Consider the following 6000-nt stretch of genomic DNA (forward strand, 5'->3'; position numbering starts at 1 on the left):
ACTGCCTTGGAGTCTCTGCTCAGCGGGGAGTTTGCTTTTCTTTCTCCCTCTGCTGCTCCCCCTGCTGTGTTCTCTCACTCTCTCTCTGTCAAATAAACAAATAAAATCTTTAAAAAATTTTTAAACAGAAATAGTCTATATCTTGATAGAGCTGATGTTTCATATGTATATACAATTGTCAAAAACTCATCAAACTATATAGTTAAAAATGGCCACATTTCAGTACATGTAAATTACAGCTCGATAGAATCAAATAAAAAAATAAGTCAGAGAAATGGGTGGAAATAAAGAAATTAGGGAGAATGATATCCATGTTGTCCCTAAAGTTTCAACTGAAGCAACTCGGTGGGTGGTGGTTTCCCTCACTATTCTGGGAGGCAATGTTGGAAGAGAGCCAGGTTTGAGATGAAGGAGGAGTACCGATAGAGCAGTACTGAAATGCTAAGTTAAAAGTGCCTGTGGCAGGGGTGCCCAGTAAAACATTTCTCTGGAGGAAAGGGAATGGGTGGGGATTTGTAGCATTTCCTGATTTTCATGCTATAGAAGCTTCCATCATATCTGATTTCAAGCTCCCAGTGGTTTAACAAGCAACTCAAAAAAATTCTGGAAACATAGCAACAGGCTCTGATGACCCAGGAGGAGCTTACTCTGGCATACCCCTGCCTGTAAATCATCACAAAAATATGTGGAGGGGCGCCTGGGTGGCTCAGTGGGTTAAGCCTCTGCCTTCGACTCAGGTCATGATCCTGGGGTGCTGGGATCGAGCCCCACCTCGGGCTCTCTGCTTAGCAGGGAGCCTGCTTCCTCCTCTCTCTCTTTCTGCCTGCCTCTCTGCCTACTTGTGATCTCTGTCAAATAAATAAAAAATCTTAAAAAAAAATATACATATATGTATATGGAGCAAGAAGCTGTAAAAATGGAGGGGTTTGCTGAGGGGGTGGATGCAGTCATTAGTAAATAGAGGGTAATAAAATCCAGATATGTGGATGCAATTAGGGAAAGATACCTAGAACTGTGCCTTAGGCATGTTGGTTCTAAAGCTCAAGTAGAAGAGACTGAGCAAGTAGAAGAAAGTGAGAGGAGCTGAGAGTCAGGATGACAGGGCAGGATGGTGTCAAAGGAGCTCAAGGACAGAGCCAAGAAGTTGTTAGCAGCGTCACATTCACCTCAGTTACATACAACAAAGACTAACACTTTATGGTATGGAGTTGATGGTGACCCGTAAGAACACAGTTTCAGTGGAGCTCGGAAGTCGAATGGACTGCAGACAGATGCTTTCCTCTCGTGGCCCAGAGGTGGAATGGCTCATAAAAGAGGTCTGCTTAATGGAATATATACAAGTGTTTCTCCCCTTACAGTGGGATTACATCCTGACAAACTCATTATTTAGTTGAAAATAGTATAAGTTGGGGGCGCCTGGGTGGCTCAGTGGGTTGAGCCTCTGCCTTCGGCTCAGGTCATGATCTCAGGGTCCTGGGATCGAGCCCCGCATCGGGCTCTCTGCTCAGCAGGGAGCCTGCTTCCTCCTCTCTCTCTGCCTGCCTCTCTGCCTGCTTGTGATCTCTCTCTGTCAAATAAATAAATAAAATCTTAAAAAAAAAAAAAAAAGAAAATAGTATAAGTTGAAAATGCATTTAATATACCTAACTTTGCAAACATCATAGCTTAGCCTTGCCCACCTTAAATGTGCTCAGAGCACAGCTGGGCAGAATCACCTAACATAAAGCATATTTTATAATAAAATGATGAATAATCGTGTAATTTATTGAATATGGTACTGAAAGACAGAATGTCTGTATGGGTACAGAATGGTTGTCAGCATGTTTACCATCGTGACCCTGTGGCTGACTGGGAGCTGTGGTTCACTGCCCCTGTCCAGCCTTAGGAAAGCATTATCATGGATATCAGCCAGACTGGGAAAAGATCAAAATTCCAAAATTTGAAGTAGAGTTTCTCCTGAATGTGTATAGCTTTTGTACCATTGTAAAGTGGAACCATCCTATGTCAGGGACTGTCTGTACTGGCAACAGAAGCCCATAGCTATGAACTGTCACTTTGGCATGTCACCACCCTGATTGACTGCTATTACCAACAGTAACTACTCTAATCAGAAACAGAAGATGTCCTGAAACCCGAGCTAACATATCCAGGCCTAAAGTATTATGGTCAAGCATGTCCCTAGAATCCTACAGATCTCTGCACCCACTCATGGAAGAACTGCACCATGGACTTGGGTTCTTTGCTCCAGGTCCCAGCTATCTGCACCACTGCCCTATCCTGAAGGAACCTTCCCTTCTGCATGACCCATTAGTTGTCTAACCATAGCCATGTAGTCCTTTTTTAAAGAGGCAGTGCTGAGTTTTCTACGTTAGCTCTCATCAGTACCTGACACATCTAAGTAGGGATTCAGTAAATAATTTTGGGGTGAATTGATAAACCAGTCCTCTCTTCACCATCCATACTGACTTTCACTTAGACAGGATCACCTGGTCCTAAAATTGAAGGTCTTTTCCTACACAAGTGCCACTACAGATTTGCCCTACCAAACCACATTATTTTCCTTGGAACATCTCCCCAAAGCATGGATTCTTCTCCTGCTAAGACTCTGATCCCAGAGCACCGTGATTAGCCCAACACCTTGAAGAGCCACAGGTAAATGGAAAGGACTTAAGTTGTCCTAAATGAAGTGTTTGTACCCACTCCTGGTGACTTGAAACTATAGGAGAAATATGACATTTATTCCTGGAGTGCTAGTTTAGCTCATAGCTGCTTTAGTGAGGAATATTACACACACGCACACACACACACACACACACACACACATACATCCCTAAATAGGTATAAAAAATAAATATTATGATGTACTATGAAATATAACAATAATAAATCATGAAGATAAAGCACGAGATTTCAAAGAAATTATGTTTGCAGCCATGTTACTTTATTCTAAACTTCTAGGCCTCTTTCAACTCCTTCCTTCTACTCTACCCATATATTCGCCCCTTAGTGGGGTATCCATATTCATTCTTCTTTGGGTTTGACAGAGTTCTGGAGGCATATGCTGATAGGTGCCAAGAACCAGAACATGACCTCCAGTACCACATGCTCTTTGGCTTTTCTGAGCACCACCTGTCCTTAAGGAACCCAGAGGACTGTTGCTGGGCTCTACCTAGAGGAGGAAGTTGTCAACACTTTCATTTGCCATCCTTCATCCTTCATATCATCCTATCCATCTTCTATCTCTTCTGACTGCTCCGAGCCTACAAACAGTCCACAGTCCACTGCATACCCAAGAACCCAGACCGGGAAACCAGAGAGAGAGCACAAGCAGAGACAAGGATCTTCCAGATCCTTGCTGATTCCAGTAACATCCTCACTCACTTCCTGAGTCACCAGCAGAGAATGGACATTTGAGGAACCTTGACAGCATGCCCCTGCTTCTCTGAAACCCAGACCTTAACAAGGGCTTCTCAGAGCACTTAGTGGAACACCAGACTGCTTTATATAGAGTCTTGTATATAGACTCTAGGCTATATATAGTTCTTTGGTTTTGTTTTTCTTTTTTTTTTTTTAAGATTTTATTTATTTATTTGACAGAGAGAGATCACAAGTAGGCAGAGAGGCAGGCAGAGAGAGAGGGGGAAGCAGGCTCCCTGCTGAGCAGAGAACCCGATGTGGGGCTCGATCCCAGAACCCTGAGATGACCTGAGCTGAAGGCAGAGGCTTAACCCACCGAGCCACCCAGGCGTCCCTGTTTGTTTTTCAAAAGATTTTCTTTATTTGAGAGAGAAAGAGAGCATGCACACATGTGTGAGAGAGCATGAGTTGGAGGGAGCGGCAGAGCGAAAGGGAGAAGCAGACTTCCCGCTGAGCAGGGAGCCCAACACAGGGCTTGATCCCAGAACCCTGAGATCATGACCTGGGCTGAAGACTCTGATAGAGCCACCCAGGGGCTCTGATACTTCTTTGTTTTATACATTACATGTTATGTCTATGAAAAGATGGAAGTAATACACCCAGGAACTGAGCAATATAAAACTCTGACTATAGGTGCTGGTTCTGGCTCCAAGTTTCTGAAACCCTTACTAGCCAGACCTACCCCCAGGTCTCTTAGCAGGTGAAAGGAATTTGGACTGAAGGGGCCATGAAAATTTAGGAGAAAGGACTTCCCTTCATTCAAGGAAGTTGACTTGGGTGGGTATGTGGAGGGTAGGTGAGAGAGATTAGAAGTTGGAGGAACAACTAAGATTTTATTATAATGACTCAGTGGTTCTCAGGGGAGGTAATATTGCTTTTGAGGCCTGTTTTGAAACTTTGAGGGATTTTAGAGTTTGCTACTGGTGTTCAGGGAACAAAGGCTAAGAATACAGACATCTTGCATTGTACAAGCCAGCTACAAATAACCAAGAATTGTCCTGAATGGCACATAAAAATTGAACATCTCTTTTTATAATAGTCAGAGCCTGACATTTAACTCTGTTTTATGTATATATAAACTAATGATATTTGAATCCCAAACCAACACATCTATACTGGTATGCATTTGTAATTATACACTCAAAGTATGCAAACATTTTACTACTTGATTATGTACACTAGTTTACCGAAATCTGTTATCATTTTGTTATAAATTACCTTCCTTTACTTCTCCAGGTATTACACGCAGGGCATTATGTTGCTGTTTGTGAAATGATATGTGTTGATAGATTATATTATATCTGATTTTCATTTCCAAATAATATACAAGGCATAAAATATTTTTAATTTTTATTTTATTTATTATTATTAATTTAATTAATTAATTTATGTTTTATCTTATTTTTTTAGAGAAAGAAGCTTTAGATCTAATAGTGTTGAAAGTGACTGATTTAGGTGATAAATATTAAGAGCCTTGGCGGAGGACTGAGAAGTAGAAAAGGAAGTCACTGTGGATGCAAAATTAACAGAACTTGGAAAGTGATTAAATTCAGTGGTTTAAAATTAAGCTTTGTTTCAACTTTCCCTTCTGCAGGCTACATAAACCCAGAGCCATCATCTTTCTTGGCTAGCTTCACAAACCTTTCATTATCTTGGTTGCTGTTTCCAGAAGTATTTCTTTGAGTTTCCAAATGGTGTTCCGTTATAGATTCTCACATGGAGCTTAACTGTATTGAAATGAGGAGCCAAGACTTCCAACTCACAAACAAATCCACGGATCTGACATGCATGGATACACAGATGGAACAGACATCATCAGTAGCTGGAACATATCCCCTCACTTTCTATAGATGCTGAGTGACTTGCACCTACCAACACTTGCATTTCTTTCACAGCCCGTTTTGGCCACTGAAGGAAGATGGAAAGGCTGGAGTTAATGAATCTCCCCATCTGCCAAACAGCCTGCAACAAATAACTGACTGGGGTTGGTGTATAAATACCCTTCTCTTATAATAGATGGATAGCTGGGGTTCCAAGTCCAACCTGTACTAACTCACCATCTGACTTTAGGCATGTTACTTCTCTCTCTCTCTTTCTCTCAGTTCCAATTTTCTTACCCTTAAAATAAAGGGTTTTGACTATATTAACAATTTCCAGAATGTGTTCCTTGGAAGAACGCTGAATTTTGAGAATGTTGTCGTGGGTGGGGGGGTGCACCTGGGTGGCTCAGCGGGTTAAAGCCTCTGCCTTCGGCTCAGGTCATGATCCCAGAGTCTGGGATTGAGCCCCACATCAGGCTTTCTGCTCCGCAGGAAGTCTGCTTCCTCCTTTCTCTCTGCCTACTTGTGATCTCTGTCTGTCAAATAAATAAATAAAATCTTAAAAAAAAAATTAAAAAAAAAAAAAGTTGTGGAGAAAAGATGAGAGAAGAAAGTTCCTGGTCTGTAAACAGTGGCCATCTCGAACTACTTCTCAAAAGAGTGATGAAGTAGAAGTGGAGGGCCTCTCCCAGTGCCTGACATCTAGTAGGTTTGCAATAAATGATGACCGATTTTAAATTCAGAGAAGTTAGTTCATACTCCG

At 41.9% G+C, this 6000-nt stretch overlaps 1 long non-coding RNA gene across 1 annotated transcript in view; it reads left to right on the top strand.

Annotated features, from left to right (window-relative positions):
- Positions 1-5607, top strand: part of LOC125101957 (uncharacterized) — a 28811-nt gene extending 23204 nt beyond the window's left edge. The window contains exon 3 of the long non-coding RNA XR_007127988.1: positions 4828-5607. This is a non-coding gene — a long non-coding RNA (uncharacterized LOC125101957). The remainder of the gene's footprint in view (positions 1-4827) is intronic.
- Positions 5608-6000: the final 393 nt, after the last annotated feature.

The sequence above is a fragment of the Lutra lutra genome, chromosome 1, assembly GCF_902655055.1.
Source record: "Lutra lutra chromosome 1, mLutLut1.2, whole genome shotgun sequence".
NCBI classification, from domain to species: domain Eukaryota; kingdom Metazoa; phylum Chordata; class Mammalia; order Carnivora; family Mustelidae; genus Lutra; species Lutra lutra.